Source organism: Panthera pardus, unplaced genomic scaffold, assembly GCF_024362965.1.
Source record: "Panthera pardus isolate Hobbes unplaced genomic scaffold, ASM2436296v1 HiC_scaffold_10, whole genome shotgun sequence".
In the NCBI taxonomy this organism is placed as follows: domain Eukaryota; kingdom Metazoa; phylum Chordata; class Mammalia; order Carnivora; family Felidae; genus Panthera; species Panthera pardus.
The window spans coordinates 112,607,560-112,632,757 of record NW_026526655.1 but is presented as its reverse complement, the minus strand read 5'-3'; positions in this window follow the sequence as shown (position 1 = coordinate 112,632,757).

Here is a 25,198-nt window from a genome sequence, read left to right as displayed (position 1 = left end):
TTGCAGTGAAGACTGCAATGTCATACTGTGGTTTTGCCCTGTTTTCTAATTTTTAGTTAGAAAAAAAGTGATAAGTGGCAGAAGGTATAGAAAGGAGGTTTGATATCTATCTCAGAGAAATGAACTTTTTTAAAATTTGAGTATAGTTGACACATAGTGTTTGTTGCATTAGCTTCAGGTGTCTAACTTAGTAATTTCACACATTTATACATTATGTTATATTCACCACAAGTATAGCCACCATATGTCCCATTACATCACTACTACAATATCATTGACTGTATTCCTTATGCAATGCCTTTTAATCCCATGACTTATTCATTCCATAAATGGTGGCCTATAACTCCTACTCCCCTTCACACATTTTATCCAACCCCCTTCCCTCTGGCCACCATCAGTTTGTTCCCTGTATTTATAGGTCTGATTCTGCTTTTCATTTGTTTGTGAATTTGTGGGATTTTTGTTGTTGTGGTGGTGGTGGTGGTGGTGGTTTTAGATTCCACTTATTAGTAGAATCATATGGTATTTGTCTTTCTCTTACTGACTTATTCCACTTAGCCTAATACTCCTTAAGTCTGTCCATGTTGTCTCAAATGGCATGATTTTTTCAATACTAAAATTTTGTAAACCTCCCAGTACGGGGTCCATTTACAGAGAAGCAAAGAAAAGGATAAGTGTTCCCCACTAATGCTCACAGCCTCCTAGCTTGCACGACTAGACTTCTAGAGACAGGTTTGAGCCTGTCCTGTCTGGCTCAGAGTTCCCCTAGGGCATGCTGTACAGAGCCCAACAGGGTGCTGGTTGCCAAGATGTGCTGGGCACCGCCTGGCACAGAGAGTTGGCTGTCTGCAGAGGTGCAGCCTAAGCACAGAAAGGGACAGCTCTAAGTGTTGATTTTGGGACAGAGAGAAAGGGGTGTGGAGCCCAGAGCTCTGACCAACTAAGAGAGCTCAGAAAGGTCCGAGCTGGACATGTCCCTCTCATCTTCCCTGACAAAGAATCTGAAAGTATTTTATAAACTGTGAAGCTTTCATTAAAGGAAAGGTATCTTTGACATGACCCAAAAGGGACCTATTCTAAGATATAATTGTGGGGAATATATTTTCATTATTAGTTAATTCATTAATTTCTTTATATGTATTTATCAGGCCATGTTATATGCTTTGTCATGTCTTATATTAGAAACAAGGATAAAATGAGAGGTCAGATTTAGCTCCCATGTAGAGTCTAGTAAGGGAGATAAAAGCAAAAACAAAGAATTGTGATATGATTGAATTTTACAGACACTTTTCTTTTTTTTTAATTTTATAAATGTTTTATTTATTTTTGAGACAAAGAGAGAGCACGAGTAGGGAAGGGACAGAGAGAGAGGGAGACACAGAATCCAAAGCAGGTTCCAGGCTCTGAGCTGTCAGCTCAGAGCCCAACGCAAGGCTCAAACCCACAAATTGTGAGATCATGACCTGAGCCGAAGTTGGACTCTTAACCAACTGAGCCACCCAGGTGCCCCCAGACACTTTTCATCACCACTGACAAGTTTTGCACCAGGCTCTTGACTACAAACATGAGGAGGGCCTGGTGGCTACTTCCTTAGCACAGCCTGGCCATATCCTGGATATTATAATGAGAGTGAGTCCTGAGGACTCTCAGAACTTGGGAAGGATACTGAGAAGGGGGCCATGGGCTGAGCCTTCCAAGGGAGCTGACATCTTTGCCATATCTTAAGAGAGGAAAGGAAATTTATAAAGTGGCTATATGGCACAGAAGGGCATTTCTGACAGAAAGACCAGCTGTTCAAAGGTGCAGAAGCAGGAATAAGGCATGCTGAGAAACTTGCCTGGTTCCCAGTACATCTGTGATGAGCTGGGTGGATTAACCCTACCATATCCTTATCATATCCTGGAGTCATTGATTCATGGACTTACCTGACCTATCTCTGTGGGTGGGGCCCAGGGTGGTAGAATTTCTTCTAAAACAGGTGGTAGAGAAGGTTCAGGAGAGAAGATAGAGCCAGGCTTCCCACCACCTATCCTGCTGTCTCTCCTGTTCTGTGGCACATCCAGGTGAGCACATCTGCACCTGTACTAGTCGATGAGCCTCAGTATGGAGGGACATATCCTATTCATCTTAGAATCCTGGCTTTGTTGGGGTGCCTGGGTGGCTTGGTCGGTTAAGCGTCCGACTTCAGCTCAGGTCATGATCTCACAGTCCGTGAGTTCAGCCCCGCATCGGGCTTTGTGCTGACAGCTCAGAGCCTGGAGCCTGTTTCAGATTCTGTGTCTCCCTCTCTCTCTGCCTTTCCCCTGTTCATGCTGTCTCTCTCTGTCTCAAAAATAAATAAACGTTAAAAAAAAAAAAAGAATCCTGGCTTTGTCAAAACGTCTGCCTCAGATTCTGAGCTTTCTAAAAGTTTGTTGACTGTGAATCGAAAACTGGACAACTTTCCATTCTTACTGAGGAACAAACCCTTAAACAGGTATTAAGTCACTTTAAGGGAACAAAACAAACTTCTAGAATAAAAGCCCTTCATGCAAATAAAGCTGGTATGGGGAAAGGCTGTCTGGAAATTAGACTCTGAACATTCAGAAGAGAATTGCTTCTATCAGATCTGGCTCATATTATCAAGGGTCCTTGCTCTATCGACACTTGTTTGTTGAAAAGTTAAACACTACAGAAAATTTAGCAAGATATTCCAAGTTTTCAGGCAGTTGAAGTCATTATTCAGAGTCATCAAGTGGCTGACATTTCATAGGTGTGGAATTAAACAGATGTGATTTGCAGACCCACTACAAGTTTCAGTAATGAAATGTAACTTTAAATATTATAGTCCCCAGAAAGATCTCACCATTTCCACATAGGCTAAATTTGATAAAAACATCCTAGATGTCTCAATTTTTATCTACCTGAGAGACAAGATTTCCTTTGACATATCTAAAGGAATTCAGTTAGCACCATTTGCTTCTTGGCTGCCCTCTTGTGAATTCCAACAGTGGGCTTCGTTATGAGTTGTGTTTCAGATTGGCCAGATTGTCTTTTAGATGTGGATGTGTTTTAGACACATGAGACTATTGTAATGTGTCTCGAGGAAATAAAACAAGAAATTAAATTTAACTACATTTATACAGTCTTACTTCAGTATAGGACTCAAGGGGAAGTGGAGGCAGGGGTCCTTCTTGGCTTCCTAGCCTGTCACATTTCTAGTCCTTCAAACTATGACAGTTATAAAGTGGACAGATGGCAGAGAAAGGCATTTCTGACAGAAATGGGTTCAGTCCCAAGAAGCCTGGGTTCTGGTTGAATTTCAATGGCCATCAATCACTTTGGCTTGCAGTACATAGTCTTCTATTCCAGACTATATTTGGAGCATTATGTCTGGAGAAGCACTGTGGTCTGGTGGTACTAATTTAGATTTGAGGTCTAGCAGGTTTAAGTTTCTGCTCTTAGTAATTGAGGCTGAATAAATGGCCTCCTAGTATCTGCATGTTTGGTCATATAACTTTATACTTTCCACACTCTCTGATTATGGAATTGGCATGTGACTTTTAACAAAAGAATTAATAACAAGGCTGACACAAAGATAGTCTTTACAAAACACTTATGTATTTCACTTCTTTCTCATTTCTCTGTCATTGTTTTTAAGCAAGTGAGCAAACAAACAAAAACAACAACAAAATCCCACCCAGGCTGGCCTTCTGAAGGGAGATGTGAGACATATTCATGTGAGAAGCCAAAGGAGACGCCATTTGTACCAGTTGAGGCTACTCTAGACCAGCCTGCAGCCAACTGACCCACAGAAATGGGAGAAAGCCCAGCCAAGAGCACCAGAGCTGCAAAAGAATGCCCAACCTGCAACTGAATGCACACACAAGAGACCAGAAAAACCACTTGGCTAACTTGGGAAACTTGTGAGAGGCTTATTATTTTAAGCCTCTGAGTTTTGAGGCTTAGTTTTGAGGTTTTTTTTATATATATAAACTAAAAGACAATGATACAATAGCTCTGATAATTTGAACAAATCATATGATATCTCTGAGTTCCTAGACACAGATACTCACACTTTTTGCATTGTTATAAGTGCTAAGAAAATATACCTGGTATTGAGTAGGTCTTCGACAAATAAAAGTCACCCCACCTGGCACCCTGCAATTGCCTACTCATATCACTGTTTCTTATCCTTTCCTTTGCAAAATAATTGTCTATTTGCTATTTGATAAAATTCAACTGTACTAAAGTGTTGTTCAGAAGATTCTGCCCCACATCTATTTCTGTTTTATTTCCTCTATTTCTACAGTTGTGAACTTTGTTCAGACAGTATTGATTACTGAAGGAGAGATGATGAGACTGACTGCATATGCATCTGAGCATGCATGGCACAGTTCTGGATGCTTTCCACTCATGATCTTACTTAACCCATTCTTCTCAATAGGTATAATCATGTCCTTTTGTAAGTAAATATACTGAAGCTTGCTAAGATTAAGAAGTCTGTCATCAATATTACACAATTTGTGCTTAAACTGGGGTTTGAGCTTTTAATTATCTGACATTCAAACTGATGCTTTCCTGCTTTTTCCAATAACTGCTTAAGATTAGGTGGACTGGACCAGGTTAAAACACTGAGGAAGATAGTAGATAAAATTTTAGTCAGGAGTCAGGACAATAAACTGAAATATTAAGCAATTAAGTGAACAATTCTCAAAATGTCAGAACTTACTGCTTGGATATAATATGCCAAGGGGTTAGGTTGGGGCATGTATACAATTGATAAGTCAAGTGCTTGAATGTTACCTTATATTCTGGGGGAAATCATTCACTGAGAAGACATGGGAAATAAATGGAAAAGGACCTGTGTCTTCTGGCTTGGTTAATGGAGATCCAAAAGGGAGAGTTTGGGGGCCCCTGGGTGGCTCAGCTGGTTAAGCATCTGATTCTTGATTTGGCTCAGATCATGATCTCATGGCTTCTGAGATCGAGCCCTGTGTCAGTCTCTGTGTTGACAGCACAGAGCCTGCTTGGGATTTCTCTCTCCCTCTCTCTCTGTCTCTCTGTCTCTCCCTCTCTTTTGTTCTCTCTCAAAAAAAATAAATGAATGAATAAATGAATAAATAAATAAATAAACTTTAAAAAATAGACAAAAAAGGAGAGTTTTAGTAGACAAGTTTAAAATGTGATGGTAGATCAGGGTTTGAACTCATGTTCTTATCCATTCTAATAAAGAACAAAATGCATAGAGCTTTCTCTTGAAATAAAATCACAAATTCCTCTAATATGAAACTATTTGAATTAGAGTGGATATAAAAGCAGCCAAATTTCTTAAGAACTATTGACAGCTATTAACTTTTTCCCCATTTTTAAAACCTTTATTTTTAATTTTGAAGTAGTATAGTTTTATAGGAAAGTAAATTATTACAGACAGAGCTTATTCATATTTTACCAGTTATACGCCCGTGTGTGTGTGTCTCAATGTAATTTTATCACACGTGTAGTTTTGTGTAATTGTCACAAACATAAACATCCTGAAATGTCAAACCACGACAATACTCTCTCATTCACCCCCTATAGCCACATCCCTACCAGCTCTATCCCTAACCCCTGACATCACTACTGTGTTGTTCAGATCTACAACTATGCTATTCCATGAATATACACTATAAGAAATCCTGAAATACATCTTACCTTGCTTTTTCCCACATAACATAACTTCAATGAGGTTTATTCCTGTGGTTGTGTGTATTGATGATTTATTCCTTTTTATTGATGCATAGTATTTCATTGTACAGATGAAACAGTTTGTTTAATTGTTCATCCATTGAGGGACATTTAGGGAGTTTCCAGTTTGGGGGATATTTACAAACAAAGCCACTACAAATTTTGGTTTACAAGTTTCTGCCTGGAAATAAATTTTCATTTTTTTTAGAATTTATTTCCAAGAAGGAAATCGCTGGGTTGTATGAAAAGTTCATTTTTACTTTCTAAAGGAACTGTCAAGATATTTTCCAGAATGGGTGTACTATTTTCCCTCCCCACCAGCAATGAATGGGACACTCCAGTGTCTCTGCCACCTCACCAGTATTTACATGTATAGTATCTCTCGTAGCTTTAATTTGCACTTACTAAGGGCTAACAATATTGAACATCATTCCATGTGTTTATACGACATTTATGTAGTATAATTTCTTCAGTGAATTATCTGTGCATTTCTTGGTCCATTTTCTTTTAAATAATATTTATTTTTATTTTTGAGGTGGGTAGGGGCATAGAGAGAGAGAGAAATCCCAAGCAGCCTCGGCACACAGCCCTACACGGGGCTCCATCTCACAAACCATGAAATCATGACCTGAGCTGAAATCAAGAGTTGGACACTTAACCAACTAAGCCACCCAGGCATCCCACCATTTTCTTCTCAATTACTTGTATTTTACTGGTGAGTTCTGAGAGTTTTTTGCATATTATAGATATGAGTCCTTTGTTAAATACATAACTGGACAATATTTTCTGAGTCTATAATTTGTATTTTCAAACTCTTAACAGTCTTTCACAGAGCAAAAGTTTTTAGTTTTGATAAAGTTTAATTTATGAATTTTTCATTTTATGTATAATGCAATTGGTTTTGAGTTTAATAATATTTTATCTCATGTTTTATTCTAAAAGATTTATACTTTCATATTTTATATTTAAGAATGGCAATCCATTTTGAGTTATTTTCATATTAAGCATGAGGTTTAGGTCGAGAATCAGGTGTTTTTTGTTTTTTGAGTTTTTTTGCTTATGAATATCCAATTGTTTCAGCATCATTTATTGAAAAAGCTGTTCCTCCTCAATCGGGTTGCTTTTGCTCCTTTGTTGAAAATTAATGGAGCATATTTGTACAGACCTATTTCTATTGATTCGTGTCTGTCCTTCTGCCAATGTCTTGATTACTGTAGCTATAGAGCAAGTTTCAACATTGGGAAGAATGATTTCTTTCACTAAATACTTTTCAGCCTTGTTCTGGCTATTCTAGAATGGGTCCTTTTCCCGTAAATTTTACCACACTTTTGTCTACATCTACAAAAACCTTGTTGAAATTTTAATAGGAATGTTGTTAAACCTACATATCAATTTAGGGAGAATTGACTTCTTTACTATGTTTAGTCTTCCAATACTGGTACACTACTTTTCATAAAGCATTTAGGTATGCTCTGATTTTTTCCATTAGCATTTCATAATTTGCATTGTATATATCCTGTACATGTTTTGTCATATTTATATCTATGTATTTAATTGTTTCAGTAATATTGCATGTTTATATGTGCTTCCACTTGTTCATTGTTAGCACATAGACATATAATTAATTTTTGTGGGTTTATCTTATATCTTATGATCTCACTTAACTCACTTGTTACTTCTATGAGCTTTTGTTATTATTGTAAATGTCTTAGTATCTTCTAGGTAGTCATGCAGTTTGCAAATAGAGATAGTTTTATTTCTTCTTTTCAGTTTTGCATGCTCTTAATTTTTCATGCCTAACCACAGTGATGAAAACTCTTAGAAAATTGTTTAATGTGTGTGGTGACAAAGGATTCTTCCTGATACCAGAGGTAAAGCATTCAGTCTTTTACTATTATGATGTTATCTGTAGACTTCCACAAATACTGTGAGTTTGAGGAATGTCACTTCATTCCTAATATAATTAGAGTTTTTATTGTGACTGAGTTTGAATTTTGCAAAATATTTTTTTTTTCTGTATCAGTTGATAAAATCATGATTTTTCATCTGGAGTTTATTCATATGATGAATTTCACTGATTGATTTTTTTTAATATTGAACCAGCCTTGTATATATGGAATATATCCCACTTGTTAGAAGACTATATAAGCATTGCTAGATTGTAAAAATTGTATTGAGGATTTTGCATCCATGTTTATGAGAGATATTGGGAGCATGCATGTGCGTGTGCATGCAGGGTGTGCAGGCACATACTGTTCGGTTTTGATAACAGGGTAATCTCGACCTCACAAAACCAGTTGGGAAAGATTCCCTTTTCTTCTTTTTCCTGGAACAGATTATGTAAAATGTTAATTCTTTTTCAAATATTTTGTAAAATTCTACCGTGAAATCATTTGGACCTGAAGAAATGGGAAAATGGATTTTAATTACAGATTAAATTTATTTGATGGTTATAGGTCTAGTCAGATTATCTTTTCATCTTGACTGAATTTAGGTAACGTGCAGTTTTTTTACTGAATTGGTCTGTTTCTTCTAACTTGTCAAATTCGATTTTAAATTTGTTCATAGTATTCCTTACTACCCTTTTAAAGATTTTTTAAGCTTATTTATTTATTACGTGAAAGAGAGAGACAGTGCACGTGGGGGAGGGGCAGAGAGAGAAGGAGAGAGAGAGAATCCCAAGCAAGCTCTGCGCTGAGAGCGCAGAGTCTGACACGGGGCTCAAACTCACGAAACTGTGAGATCATGACCTGAGCTGAAACCAAGAGTCAGAGGCTTAACAGACTGAGCCACCCAGGTGCCCCTTACCCTTTTAATGTTGGCAGGATCTGTTATGGTATACCAGGTTTTATTTTGATATTGGTGATTTTTGTCTCCATTTTTATCCTTGTAAGTATTGTTATCGTTTTATATATTTTTTAATTTTAGACAAAATTTTGCCTCATTGATTTTTCCTGTTGTTTTCCTGTTTTCAATTGCATTCATTTCTTTTTGTCTTATTTCCTTCTTCTTCTTTTGGGTGTATTTAGTTCTAATCTTGAGACAGAAGCTTACATTGTTGCTTTGTGGCTCTATTAATGTTGATTCAAACTTGATGGTTCAATGTTATTCAGTCCTTCCATATCCTTGCTGTTGTTCTCCCTAGAAGTTCTATAATTACTGACAGTGGAGTATTGAAGTCCCCAACTGTGGATGGAGATTTTCTTATGTCTCCTTTAAAAACTATAATGTTTGTATCATAAATATTGAATCTCTGTTGTTGGTACATATGCATTTAGCATTATATGTCATTGGTGAATTAATCTGTTTTATTATGATGCAACATCATGTTTCATCCTTTTATCTGAACTCTTTTATCTGAAATCTTCTTTAATTGATATAAGTACAGCCACACTTACTTTTTATAGTTAATATTTGCATTATATATCTTTTTCCACCCTTTTGTTTTCAAACTATCTATAACATGGGTGTCTGAGTCTTGAATTTCTCATATGCATGTTTTTTAAACATATTCAGGTTTTTTAATCCAATCTCTTTAAAGGCCATTACATTTGAGATAATTATTGATATGTTAGACATACATCTGCAATTTTATTACTTTTGCTTAATCATTCTGTTGCTCATACCTCTGTTTTCTTTCTTGCTTCTGTTACTTGAACATTTTATGAAATTTATTTTTATTTATTTTCAATGATTTTGAGCACGGTGTTTTATAGAGTTTTTAATGTTTACCTTAGATATTGCCATATACAAATTTAAAATACCAAAACCTACCAGTGTCCATGTTTTATCACTACATGTGAAGTATCGAAACTTTACTTACATTAGGTTCCCTTATATCACCACTTATTAAGTATAATTGCCTTAAGTCTTTTCTCTACATTGAGCACTGCATCAGATGATGTTACAATTTTTGTTTCAAAGGTAAAATATAATTAAGGAAATCATAAACAGAAAATCTATTATGTTTACTTCTATTTTTATACATTTAATTATTCTATTTTTCTTCATGAATTTTCCAAGATGTTTCTTTTGTTTTGTTTTGTTTTTTGGGGGAAATATTTCTTCAGTTATTCTTTAAGGATCAGTCAGTTATCAACAAGTTCTCTTGGCTTTTCTTCATCTGAGAATTTCCTCATTTCTCTTAAATCTTGAAGGAAAATTTTGTTGATATAGGACTTGGAATTTATAGTTCTTTCTTATAAGCACTTTAAAAATGTTATGTCACTTCTTCTGGCCACCATGTTTTAAGAGGAGAAATTTTCCATCATTTAAATTGTTTTCACCTATAAGAAAAGCAGTTGCTTTTAGAATATTTTTTCTTTGTCTCCAGTTTACAGAAATTTAAACATGATGTATCATGACATGATTTTTTTAGTTTATCATGAAATCCTCTCAGCATATTAGATCTGTGGGTTTATGTCTAATGCCGTGTTTGGGGATTTTTAAGTGATTATTTGATTAAATGCTTTTTTCAGCCATGAATTTGTACTCCTTCAACTCTGATGATACAAATTTTAGATATTATTATTATTATTAAATTATTTCACATGTTATCAAGGCTCTGTTCAATTATTCTTCATTGATTTTCTCTCTATTGTTAAGTAAATATTATTGATCTATCTTCAAGTTTACTGCTTCTATTATTATCTGTTACCTTGACTGTAGTATCTTGTCCAACCAGCATATTTTTTTTAATTTTAGTTATTTAATTTTCAGTTTTATGATTTCCATTTGGTTCTTTTATATATTTGCTGAGTTTTTCCATCTGTTTCAAGAGATTTTCTACTTGATTATTGAAGTTTATTTATGATGGCATCTTTAAAATCCTTGCCAGACAAAGGGCTAGTATCCAAAATCTATAAAGAGCTCACCAAACTCCACACCTGAAAAACAAATAACCCAGTGAAGAAATGGGCAGAAAACATGAATAGACACTTCTCTAAAGAAGACATCCGGATGGCCAACAGGCACGTGAAAAGATGCTCAACATTGCTCCTCATCAGGGAAATACAAATCAAAACCACACTCAGATATCACCTCACGCCAGAGTGGCCAAAATGAACAAATCAGGAGACTATAGATGCTGGAGAGGATGTGGAGAAACGGGAACCCTCTTGCACTGTTGGTGGGAATGCAAATTGGTGCAGCCACTCTGGAAACAGTGTGGAGGTTCCTCAAAAAATTAAAAATAGACCTACCCTATGACCCAGAAATAGCACTGTTAGGAATTTATGCAAGAGATACAGGAGTACTGATGCATAGGGGCACTTGTACCCCAATGTTTATAGCAGCACTCTCAACAATAGCCAAATTATGGAAAGAGCCTAAATGTCCATCAACTGATGAATGGATAAAGAAATTGTGGTTTATATACACAATGGAGTACTACGTGGCAATGAGAAAGAATGAAATATGGCCCTTTGTAGAAACGTGGATGGAACTGGAGAGTGTTATGCTAAGTGAAATAAGCCATACAGAGAAAGACTGATACCATATGTGTTCACTCTTATGTGGATCCTGAGAAACTTAACAGAAACCCATGGGGGAGGGAAAGGGAAAAAAAAAGAGGTTAGAGTGGGAGAGAGCCAAATCATAAGAGACTGTTAAAAACTGAGAACAAACTGAGGGTTGATGGGAGGTGGGAGGGAGGGGAGGGTGGGCGATGGGTATTGAGGGCACCTTTTGGGATGAGCACTGGGTGTTGTATGGAAACCAATTTGACAATAAATTTCATATATTGGAAAAAAAAGAAGAAAATGCATAAATAAAAAGTTTTCAAGTAAAAAAAATAAAATAAATAAAATCCTTGTCAGATAATTTCAACGTCTGGTTCTTTTTGGGACTAGCACCATTTGATTATCTTTCCTCATTCCACTTGTGGTTTACCAGTTCTTTCTATGACATGTTATTTTTTTATTGTACTCTCTACATTTTGTTTATTATATTAGGAGACTTTGGGTCCTATTTAAATCTTCCAGTTTAGTAGATAATTGTCCAATTTTTTTCTCTCTGCTTTATTCTTCAACTGTGACTGGTTCTCCCCCTCATTCCCTGCTAACGCCATCAGCAGTGGTGGAAGGCACATCTCTGGGCATTCAACAGTCCCTACAACATTCTGGGCAAAGGAAGGGCAGAAGCCACTGGGCATGAGTTGTCTTATGCCCCTGAGTGTAGGGCTTCTTTGATGCTGTCACTGTGGATAGATTGGTCCTTCTGCCAGTAAACTGGTTGTGTGGTATTGACTGCGATGACCAGGGCTTGGCTGATGCTGGTGTGTATTTGACACTTGAGTCTAAGTTGTGGAATGAAGGGAGATGGTGAGACTAGTTCAGACCACCCACTGAAACTCCCTTTGTGAAACAGGAGTGGTATTCCTCACTTGGTCCTGCTTGGGCTTCTCTTTTCCCAATCCTGTGGACATGGAGAGAAGGTTTTTCATTTGTCTTTTCTTGGGGGTAGTGGAGGATGTTGGCTTTCAAGCCTGCATGATGCCCAATTCAAGAGCACATGGGACATAAAAAGGAAGTACTGGTAACTCACAAAGGATTGGTACTCAAGCCCTAAAATCCCTAACCTTTTACTTTCTTCTCTCTAGTCTTCAGAACCATCTCATTGTTTGTTATATAACTTGCAAGGAATTTAGTTGTATTTGTAGGGAAGTATAAACAAGACCACCCATCATAAAAAGTAAATCTGTACCATCTTGTTCTGGAACTGGGCAGGAATATCTTTTGCCTTTTATAAAGTTGAATAAAATATGACCTAGTGTGGGGAAATGAGTGACAATCCCATTTAATCGCTGGACTCAAATGCAAAGCATAGTATTCTCCATTTCTTGAGAAAAGGCAAGAGGAAGGCTACCTATCTATAATAATGACCAAAATATTTCTCCAACATTTCCTTGCAACGTCTGGAATTATAAAATAATTTTTCCCTTGAACTGATGTCTGGGTCTCTTGAGTTATCTTTCTTAATGGTGAAAGATATTTGCAAACTTTAGTCATTAACATTTTGGTGAAAGTAGTTTATTTGGCCATGACAGTCACTTCTAGTTAGAGTCTATGAGGTTGAATGAAAAGAGAAAGGCTAATACTTCATGGGGCCCCACACTGTGGATCCCTGGAAGACAAGAAGGCAAAAGACAGCTGTAAGAACCAGAAAGGGTGGCTTGGGGGAGGGAAGGGTGTTGGAAGAAGACAACTGAGTCTGATGCTACAAAGTCTCAGATTCAATTTCTTAAAGTAGTACAAAGGACTGTCCCCATTCACCCAGAGAATACCTCACTTACCACTCTCTCTACCTACCCCAGCTTTACCTTCTTGGTGATTCTGTTATTTGGTAATTGAGTTGGTTTAGGTGTCTGTGCTCTGTTTCCCCATTGGCATATAATCCCTATGTGTATAGTGTCCTTTTCTGTCTACTGTACCCTTGGCACCAAGAAATTTGCCTCAAACACAGAAGCTGAGCTCAATGTCAACTCCAGGAAAATCAACACTCAACTATCATGGGACAGCATCCAGGTTCAATTAAAAATGTGAAAATGTGGGGGAAATATGAATAATGACTCAATCAAGTGGGGCTGAGCACAAGGGCCTAACTGCTGCAAGAGGGGGAACAAGCCTGGGGACAGTGAACAGCTCACCCTCCATCCCAGCATTTCCATCAGCACTAGCCCTGAGGCTGAGAGGAGTACTTGAAGATGGAGTAAGGGTCTGGGGGTTGTCTGGATCTATTTATTAAGGAATTAGGTCATCTTTGATAATCTAGACAACATCAGTTAGGTAAGATATGAGAATAAACATCAGCATGTCTAAAATAAGAGTGCTAGACACTGAAGTAGACTTCCATTACTGATGAATTCTCAGTTATTAATATTAGCATTTCGCAAGTGAGACATCTATATTTTGGAGGAAACTTCCCCAAGATCACACCATCTCTATGATGTGTTGGCATGAAGATTTTGAACCAGCTCACCCTGACTACAAAGTGGAGTCTCTGAACTACATGTTCTCACTCTCCTACTGTTCACACCTCAGAGCATATGGTAAAGGAAGATGTAGAGCAATAAAATTAAATATAAGTATATTTAAAAGTATTGGAAGGGATGACTGAAGAGCAGGAAAAAGCAGTGTTTATTAAACAGGAATATTTGAATAAAAGCTAAATAAAACTTTTTAAAATTCAAGTGCACATATATTTTCATTGAATTAAAAAGATAACAGTGGGATTAAGTATAGTAGTACTAGAAAGATCTGAAGACACTGGCCAAAATTCAGTGAAGAGTAGTAAGACAGAAAACATTAAAAATAATTCATGTTCAGTGTGCCTGGGTGGCTCAGTCAATTAAGCATCTGACTCTTGATTTTGGCTCAGGTCTTGATCTCACCATTGTGAGATTGAGCCCCATATCAGGCTCCACACTGTGTGAAGCCTGCTTAAGATTTTCTCTCTCTCTCTCTCTCTCTCTCTCTCTCTCTCTCTCTCTCTCCCCTTCTCCCTCTGCCCCTCCCCACTTGTGCTCTTTCTCAAAATAAAAAAAAAATGATGTTAATCCAGAGATGAACTTGTAATGAGCTTGGAAATCATCACTACCATCCTTACCAGAAAAAAAGCTAGGTAAACTTGAACCCATAAGAAAACTGAGGTCACAAGGCAAACAACCACCCTGAAATCTGGAGAGACAGACATATCCAGAGAGATCCAGCACCCAAGAGTTGCTTACCTGGAGTTGTTTACATGGTTTAAGCCTCTGAAGTCACAAACCTGTAGAAATAAATGGTCATTTTGAGAATTTACTGGAGGTTGAATGTGGACTAATTGAATGGGAAACTCCAGGGAGGCTTCTGTATTAGGGGCTCTCACACCTCCATGACTCTTTCTTTTATAAGGTTCTTATGATAAGGATCTGTGAAAAATACACTGGAAGGGGAATGTAAATATTAATAATTGTCAAACATACCCACAACCTTCTTCTTCCCCTTAGTCTCCAGGGGGAATGACTTTACCAGGGCACAATTCTGAAGCCCTATCCAAGCTGGGAATGGTATTCTTCCTGAGTCCAATTCCCTTTGGCCTCCCTATCTCGCATAAGAAGAAATAAAACAAAGTCAGCTGGGCACAGGCATGATGCAGTCAAGGAAAGGAATCAGAGGGAAGGGGAAGTGGGAGAAAGTTGTGTCAAGACTACTGCCTTAGAAAAAGCCACTGAATTACTGAGCCTTCATCAAAAGATTCTAAAATGCTCCCATACCCAAACCCTTTCCCCACACCAATTCTCCAAAATTACAGTGGATTACATTGGAATGAGCTACAAGACAACTTTTCTTTGAGGGGTAGTTTATAGGGAAGCCTCAAACCAAGATGAGAGATGAAAATTTGAAGACACTAGCACTGACAACTACAGCAAGAATTAAATACATCTCACTTCCTAGAAATAACAGCAGAGGGAGCCTGGGTTGCTCAATCAGTTAAGTGTCTGACTCTTAGTTTTGGCTCAAGTCATGATCTTCTGGGATCAATCCCTGCATTTGGCTCTGTGCTGATAGCACGAAGACTGTTTGGGGTTCTCTGACTCTCCCTGTCTTTGAACCTCCCCTGCTGTCTCTCCCTCTCTCAAAATAAATAAACTTAAAAAAATAGCACAAATTCTCACACTAAAGACCTGCTATCTCAGCACCAGTTACCCACTAGAACATGTCTGCTTGCAACAAAAAAAAAATCACAAAGCATGCAAAAACATAAGAACAAACAGTTTTTGACAAAGAGACAAAGAAAGTATAAAAGCCATATTCATATGGGACACAGATGTTTAAATTAGCAGGCAGGGAATGTAAAAGAATTAACATGTTAAGGACTCTAATGCATAAAGTACAAAATTTGCAAAATCAGATATGAATTGTCACCAGAGAAATGGAAACTATAAAAAATAATCAAAAGAAAATCATTGGCATCAAAATCACAGAAAAAAATAATGAAGAATACCTTTTACAGGCTCATCAGTAGGCTCAGCACAAAGAACCAGTAAATTTTAAGAAAAGTTAACAGCAACTTTCCAACCTAAATTCAATGACAAAAAAAATTTAAAAATATAATAGCTCTAAGAGATCCAAAAAGTCAGGGAAGTTATTAAAAAGTGTAACGTTCATGTAATTGAAATACCAGATAGAGAATAGAGAGGATGCCATAAGAAGTACTTGAAATAACAGTGACTAAGAATTTTCCAAAATTAATGACAGGCCAAAAAACATGGAGCTCAGAGAACACTAACAACACAGAGAGAATCTTGAGCGAAATCTGAAAAAAAAAAAAAATTACATAGAAATGAGGATAGAAATTATATTAGACTTCTCATAAGGAACCACATAAGCAAGAAAAGAGTGAAGTTGTAAAATATTAAGGAGTGCACTTGCTGTGATGAGCATTGGGTGTTGTATGGAGGTGTTGAATCACTATATTGTACACCTGAAACTAATATTATACTGTGTGTTAACTAACTGTAATTTAAATTAAAACTTTCAAAAAAAATAAAAAAATAAAATGCAAGGGGAAAATGTCATCCTAGAATTCTATATCCAGTGAAATTATATTTCAAAAGTGAAGGAGAAATATTTTCTTAGCAAATTATAACTGAAAAAAAAATCGTAGACAGCAAATGTTTTCCGGGGGAAAAAAAATGTTAATCTTTTCAAGCAAAAGAAAAAAAATAACACAAACCAGAAATTTGGATCTACATAAAGCAAAGATGAGCATCTGTGAAAGAATAAAGGTAAAATAAAATAATTTATTGTTTGTATTCTTAATTGATCTAAAAGATAATTCAATGCTTAAAATGATAATAATAATAATAATAATAATAATAATGGATGATAATAGAATATAAATAATTGAATTCAATGACAGCAACATTCCAAGAGATGGGAGGGGGAAATTATAAATATAAGGTGACTAGAGCAAATGTTAAGTAGTATAGTACTATTTGAGGGTATTTTATACTAGTTAAAAATGTATAAAGTAAGAGAAAACCGCCAGAGGATTAGCAGAACGGAGTCTCCGGAGCCAAGCACAGACGAGAGACCCACGGAAGAGGGTAGGAGGGCGGTGAGGCGGTGCGCAATCCACGGAATGGCGGGAGGGAGCCGGGGCAGAGGGGCAGCCTACCTGCCAAGCAGAGCCCCCAGTCTGGCTTGCAAAAGTGGAGGGGCCGGACGGAATGTGTTCCCACAGCAAGCCGGACTTATCATCTGGGAGGTCATAAGTTAACAGCTCTGCTCAGAAAGCGGGAATGCTGGAGGACAAAGGGAGGGAGAGTTGCTGAGCCCCAGGAGGACAGAGCTCAGTTTGGTGGGGAACAAAGGTGTTTGCCAGCGCCATCTCCCTCGCCCATCCCCCAGAAAAAAATCCCAAAGGGAACCAGTTCCTGCCAGGGAACTTGCTTCCTCTGCACAAACACCCAACTCTCTGCTTCTGCGGAGCCACCCCTCCAGCAGTGGATCTGACTCCCTCCCACTGCCACAGGGCCCCTCCTGAAGTGGATCACCTAAAGAGAAGCAAGCTAAGCCTGCCCCTCCTGCCCCCTTGCACCTTGCCTACCCACCTCAGCTAATACGCCAGATCCCCAGCACCACAAGCCTGGCAGGGTGCAAGTAGCCCAGATGGGCCACTCCACCCCACAGTGAATCCTGCCCCTAGGAGAGGGGAAGAGAAGGCACACACCAGTCTGACTGTGGCCCCACCCACCAACTCCAGTTACACACCACAGCACAGGGGAAGTGCCCTGTGGGTCCGCACCACTCCAGTGACTATCCAAAATGACCAAACAGAAGAATTCCTCTCAAAAGAATCTCCAGGAAATAACAACAGCTAATGAACTGATCAAAAAGGATTTAAATAATATAACAGAAAGTGAATTTAGAATAATAGTCATAAAATTAATCGCTGGGCTTGAAAACAGTATACAGGACAGCAGAGAATCTATTGCTATAGAGATCAAGGGACTAAGGAACAGTCAGGAGGAGCTGAAATGCGCTTTAAACGAAATGCAAAATAAAATGGAAATGACCATGGCTCGGATTGAAGAGACAGAGGAGAGAATAGGTGAACTAGAAGATAAAATTATGGAAAAAGAGGAAGCTGAGAGAAAGAGAGATAAAAAAGTCCAGGAGTATGAGGGAAAAATTAGAGAACTAAGTGATACACTAAAAAGAAATAATATACGCATAATTGGTATCCCAGAGGAGGAAGAGAGAGGGAAAGGTGCTAAAGGTGTACTTGAAGAAATTATAGCTGAGAACTTCCCTGAACTGGGGAAGGAAAAAGGCATTGAAATCCAAGAGGCACAGAGAACTCCCTTCAGACGTAACTTGAATCGATCTTCTGCATGACATATCATAGTGAAACTGGCAAAATACAAGGATAAAGAGAAAATTCTGAAAGCAGCAAGGGATAAACGTACCCTAACATATAAAGGGAGACCTATAAGACTCGTGACTGATCTCTTTTGAAACTTGGCAGGCCAGAAAGGATTGGCACGAGATCTACAATGTGCTGAACAGAAAAAATATGCAGCCGAGAATCCTTTATCCAGCAAGTCTGTCATTTAGAATAGAAGGAGAGATAAAGGTCTTCCCAAACAAACAAAAACTGAAGGAATTCGTCCCTACTAAACCAGCCCTACAAGAGATGCTAAGGGGGATCCTGTGAGACAAAGTACCAGAGACATCGCTACAAGCATAAAACATACAGACATCACAATGACTCTAAACCCGTATCTTTCTATAATAACACTGAATGTAAATGGATTAAATGCGCCAACCAAAAGACATAGGGTATCAGAATGGATAAAAATACAAGACCCATCTATTTTCTGTCTACAAGAAACACATGTTAGACCTGAGGACACCTTTAGATTGAGAGTGAGGGGATGGACAACTATTTATCATGCTACTGGAAGCCAAAAGATAGCTGGAGTAGCCATACTTATATCAGACAAACTAGACTTTAAATTAAAGGCTGTAACAAGAGATGAAGAAGGGCACTATATAAAAATTACAGGGTTTATCCATCAGGAAGAGCTAACAATTATAAATGTCTATGCGCCGAATATGGGAGCCCCCAATTATATAAAACAATTACTCCTAAACATAAGCAACCTTATTGATAAGAATGTGGTAATTGCAGAGGACTTTAACACTCCACTCACAGAAATGGATAGATCATCTAGACACACGGTCAATAAAGAAACAAGGGCCCTGAATGATACATTGGATCAGATGGACTTGACAGATATATTTAGAACTCTGCATCCCAAAGCAACAGAATATACTTTCTTCTCGAGTGCACATGGAAACTTCTCCAAGATAGATCACATGCTGGGTGACAAAACAGCCTTCCATAAGTATACAAGAATTGAAATTAAACCATGCATACTTTCAGACCACAATGCTATGAAGCTTGAAATCAACCACAGGAAAAAGTCTGGAAAACCTCCAAAAGCATGGAGGTTAAAGAACACCCTACTAAAGAATGAGTGGGTCAACCAGGCAATTAGAGAAGAAATTAAAAAATACATGGAAACAAACAAAAATGAAAATACAACAATCCAAACGCTTTGGGATGCAGCGAAGGCAGTCCTGAGAGGAAAATACATTGCAATCCAGGCCTATCTCAAGAAACAAGAAAAATCCCAAATACAAAATCTAACAAACACCTAAAGGAAATAGAAGCAGAACAGCAAAGGCAGCCTACACCCAGCAGAAGAAGAGAAATAATAAAAATCAGAGCAGAAATAAACAATATAGAATCTAAAAAAACTGTAGAGCAGAGCAACGAAACCAAGAGTCGGTTTTTTGAAAAAATAAACAAAATTGACAAACCTCTAGCCAGGCTTCTCAAAAAGAAAAGGGAGATGACCCAAATAGATAAAATCATGAATGAAAATGGAATTATTACAACCAATCCCTCAGAGATACAAGATACTATGAAAAATTATATGCCAACAAACTGGACAACCTGGAAGAAATGGACAAATTCCTAAACACCCACACTCTTCCAAAACTCAATCAGGAGGAAGTAGAAAGCTTGAACAGACCCATAGCCGGCAAAGAAATTGAATCAGTCATCAAAAATCTCCCAACAAATAGGAGTCCAGGACCAGATGGATTCCCAGGGGAGTTCTACCAGACGTTTAAACCAGAGATAATACCTATCCTTCTCAAGCTATTCCAGAAAATAGAAAGGGAAGGAAAACTTCCAGACTCATTCTATAAAGCCAGTATTACTTTGATTCCTAAACCAGACAGAGACCCAGTAAAAAAAGAGAACTACAGGCCAATATCCCTGATGAATATGGATGCAAAAATTCTCAATAAGATACTAGCAAATCGAATTCAACAGCATATAAAAAGAATTATTCACCATGATCAAGCGGGATTCATTCCTGGGATGCAGGGCTGGTTCAACATTCGAAAATCAATGTGATACATCACATTAATAAAACAAAAGATAAGAACCATATGATCCTGTCAATCGATGCAGAAAAGGCCTTTGACAAAATTCAGCACCGTTTCTTAATAAAAACCCTCAAGAAGGTCGGGACAGAAGGAACATACTCAAACATCGTAAAAGCCACTTATGAAAAGCCCACAGCTGATATCATCCTCAATGGGGAAAAACTGAGAGCTTTCTCCCTGAGATTAGGAGCATAACAGGGATGTCTACTCTCACCACTGTTGTTTAACATAGTGTTGGAAGTGCTAGCATGAGCAATCAGACAACAAAAGGAAGTCAAAGGCATCAAAATTGGCAAAAATGAAGTCAAGCTTTCGCTTTTTGCAGATGACATGATATTATACATGGAAAACCCAATAGCTCCACCAAATAGCTAGAACTGATACATGAATTCAGCAAAGTCGCAGCATACAAAATCAATGTACAGAAATCAGTTGCATTCTTATACACTAACAATGAAGCAACAGAAAGACAAATAAAGAAACTGATCCCATTCACAATTGCACTAAGAATAATAAATTTATTCCTAGGAATAAATCTGACCAAAATGTAAAAGATCTGTATGCTGAAAACTATAGAAAGCTTATGAAGGAAATTGAAGAAGATATAAAGAAATGGAAAAACATTCCATGGTCATGGATTGGAAGAATAAATATTGTTTAAAATGTCATTGCTTCCCAGAGCTAGCTACACATTCAATGCAATCCCAATCAAAATTGCACCAGCATTCTTCTCAAAGCTAGAACAAGGAATCCTAAAATTCATATGGAACCACAAAAGGCCCCGAATAGCCAAAGTAATTTTGGAAAAGAAGACCAAAGCAGGAAGCACCACAATCCCAGACTTCAGCCTTTACTACAAAGCTGTAGTCATCAAGACAGCATGGTATTGGCACAAAAACAGACACATAGACCAATGGAATAGAATGGCAACTCCAGAACTAGACCCACAAAAGTATGGCCAACTCATCTTTGACAAAGCAGGAAAGAACATCCAATGGAAAAAAGACAGTCTCTTTAACAAATGGTGCTGGGAGAACTGGACAGCAACATGCAGTAGGATGAAACTAGACCACTTTCTTACACCATACACAAAAACAAACTCAAAATGGATAAAGGTCCTGAATGTGAGACAGGAAACCATCCAAACCCTAGAGGAGAAAGCAGGAAAAAACCTCTCTGACCTCAGCCTCAGCAATTTCTTACTTGACACATCCCCAAAGACAAGGGAATTAAAAGCAAAAATGAACTATTGGGACCTCATGAAGATAAAAAACTTCTGCACAGCAAAGGAAACAATCAACAAAACTAAAAGGCAACCAACGGAATGGGAAAAGATATTTGCAAATGACATATCAGACAAAGGGTTAGTATCCAAAATCTATAAAGAGCGCACCAAACTCCACACCCAAAAATCAAATAATCCAGCGAAGAAATGGGCAGAAAACATGAATAGACACTTCTCTAATGAAGACATCCAGATGGCCAACAGGCACATGAAAAGATGCTCAACATCGCTCCTCATCAGGGAAATACAAATCAAAACCACACTCATATCACCTAACACCAGTCAGAGTGGCTAAAATGAACAAATAGGGAGACTATGGATGCTGGAGAGGATGTGGAGAAACAAGAATCTTCTTGCACTGTTGGTGGGAATGCAAACTGGTGCAGCCACTCTGGAAAACAGTGTGGAGGTTCCTCAAAAAATTAAAAATAGACTTACCCTATGACCCAGCAATAGCACTGCTAGGAATCTACCCAAGGGTTACAGGAGTGCTGATGCATAGAGGCACTTGTACTCCAATGTTTATAGCAGCACTCTCAACAATAGCCAAATTATGGAAAGAGCCTAAATGTCCATCAACTAATGAATGGATAAAGAAATTGTGGCTTATATACACAATGCAGTACTATGTGGTAATTAGAAAGAATGAAATATGGCCTCTTGTAGCAATGTAGATGGAACTGGAGAGTGTTATGCTAAGTGAAAGAAGTCATACAGAGAAAGATACCGTAGGTTTTCACTCTTATGTTGTTCCTGAGAAACTTAACAGAAGTCCTTGGGGCAGGGGAAGAAAAAAAAAAAAAAGGAAGCTAGAGTGGGAGAGAGCCAAAGCATGAGAGACTCTTAAAAACTGAGAACAAACTGAGGGTTGATGGGAGGTGGGAGGGAGGAGAGGGTGGGTGATGGATATTGAGGAGGGCACCTTTTGGGTTGAGCCCTGGGTGTTGTATGGAAACCAATTTGACAATAAATTGCATATAATATTGAAAAAAAATAAGAGTAGGAACAGAAATAATAAAAAAAATAATAACCCCAGCATTCTTCAAAGAGCTAGAACAAACAATCCTAAAATTAGTATGGATCCAGAAAAGACACAGAATAGCCAAAGCAAACTTGAAAAAGAAACCAAATCAGAAGGCATCGCAATCCCAGACTTAAAGCTGTATTACAAAGCTGTAATCATCAGGACAGTATGGTACTGGCACAAAAACAGACACACAGATCAATGGAACACAATAGAGAACGCAGAAATGGACCCACAAATGTATGAGCAACTAATCTTTGACAAAGCAAGTAGTGCTAGGAAAACAAACTGGACAGCAACATGCAGAAGAATGAACATGGACCACTTTCTTACACCATACACAAAAATAAACTCAAAATGGGTGAAAGACCTCAATGTAAGACAAGAAGCCATAAAAATCCTCGAGGAGAAAGCAGGCAAAAACCTCTTTGATTTTGGTCGCAGCAACTTCTTACTCAACACGTCTCTGGAGGCAAGGGAAGCAAAAGCAAAAAATGAGCTTTGGGACCTCATAAAAACAAAAAGCTGCTGCACAGCAAAGGAAACAATCAGCAAAACTAAAAGGAAACTGATGGAATGGGAGAAGATATTTGCAAATGACATAGCAGATAAAAGGTTAGTATCCCAAATCTATAAAGAACTTATCAAACCTAACACCCCAAAAACAAATAATCCAGGGAAGAAATGGGCAGAAAACATGAATAGACACTTTTCCAAATAAGTCTTCCAGATGGTTGACAGACAAATGAAAAAATGCCCAACAACGCTCATCATCAGGGAAATACAAATCAAAACCATAATGAGATACCACCTCACACCAGTCAGAATGGCTAAAATTAACAACTCAGGCAACAACAGATGTGGACAAAGAGGAACCCTCTTGCACTGTTGGTGGGAATGCAAATTGGTGCAGCCGCTCTGGAAAACAGTGTGAAGGTTCCTCAAAAAATTAAAAATAGATCTACCCTATGACCCAGCAATAGCACTGCTAGGAATCTACCCAAGGGATACAGGAGTGCTGATGCATAGGGGCACTTGTACTCCAATGTTTATAGCAGCACTCTCAACAATAGCCAAATTATGGAAAGAGCCTAAATGTCCATCAACTGATGAATGGATAAAGAAATTGTGGTTTATATACACAATGGAATACTACGTGGCAATGAGAAAAAATGAAATATGGCCTTTTGTAGCAACGTGGATGGAACTGGAAAGTGTTATGCTAAGTGAAATAAGTCATACAGAGAAAGACAGATACCATATGTTTTCATTCTTATGTGGATCATAAGTAACTTAACAGAATACCATGGGGGAGGGGAAAAAAAGAAGTTAGAGAGGGAGGGAGCCAAAACATAAGAGACTCTTAAAAACTGAGAACAAACTGAGGGTTGATGGGGGGTTGGAGGGAGGGAAGAGTGGTGATGGGTATTGAGGAGGGCACCTGTTGGGATGAGCACTGGGTGTTGTATGGAAACCAATTTGACAATAAATTTCATATTTAAAAAATAAATATAAAAACATAGACACCAAAAATAAATAAATAAATAAATAAATAAATAAATAAATAAATAATAAACAAACAACAAAATAAAACATATAGCTAACATCATACTTAAAAAATGAGCAACTGAACAATTTTCTAAATAAGACAATGAAAAGACAGCAATGTCCTCTCTCACCACACCAATTCAACATTGTCTTAGAAGTCCTGTACAGGTAATAAGCCAAGAAAAAGAAATAAGGGGAGCACAGTTTGAAAAGGAAGAAACAAATCAGCATTTTTTTTTCCTGATGACATTATCGTCCATGTAGAAAACCACAGGGAGTCTACAAAAAACTCCCAGAAGTAATAAGTAAGTATAGAAAAATTGTAGGATACAAGGTCAATGTACAAAATGTAATAGCTTTCCCATATACCAGTATTAAACTATTGGAATTTGAAATCAAGGAAACAGTATCTTTTACAATAGTCCCAAGAAAGAAATAAAGCAAAGAGAGAAAGAGAAGAAAGAAAGAAAGAAGGAAAGAAAGAAAGAAAGAAAGAAAGATAGAAAGAAAGAAAGAAAAAGAAAGAAAGAAGAAAGAAGGGGAGACAGAGAGGGAGGGAGAGAGGAATGGAGAAAGGAAAAGAGACTGATATGTAAATCTAGCGAAATATACATGGAATCTATGTAGAGAAAACTAGAAATACCAATAAAATAAGCCTACACCTGAAATCTTATGCAAAAATAAAAGCAAAATGGATTATAGACCTAAAGGTAAAATGTGAAAGTATAAAATGTCCTGAATAAAACCTGGGGAAAATCTACGTGACTTTGGGTTTGGTAATAAGCTTTTCAGATAAAACTCTTAAGAGCGTGATCCATGAAATAATAAATAGGTAGGCTATACTTTATTAAAATTAAAACCTAATGCTCTGCAAAAAAAAAAAAAATATATATGCTAAAGAAAGACAAGTAACTCCTCAGAGAAAATACTTAAAATACACATATCTGCATAGTATCTGTATGATACCATACAGTACAATAGTGTATGATTCTGCATGATCCCATGAGGGTAAATACATGACAATATATGTTTGCCAAAGCCCATAGAACTTACAACACAGAAAATGCACCTTATTGTATACAAATATTTAAAATTAATTTAGGAGGTTGAGGTGTCCCAGGACAG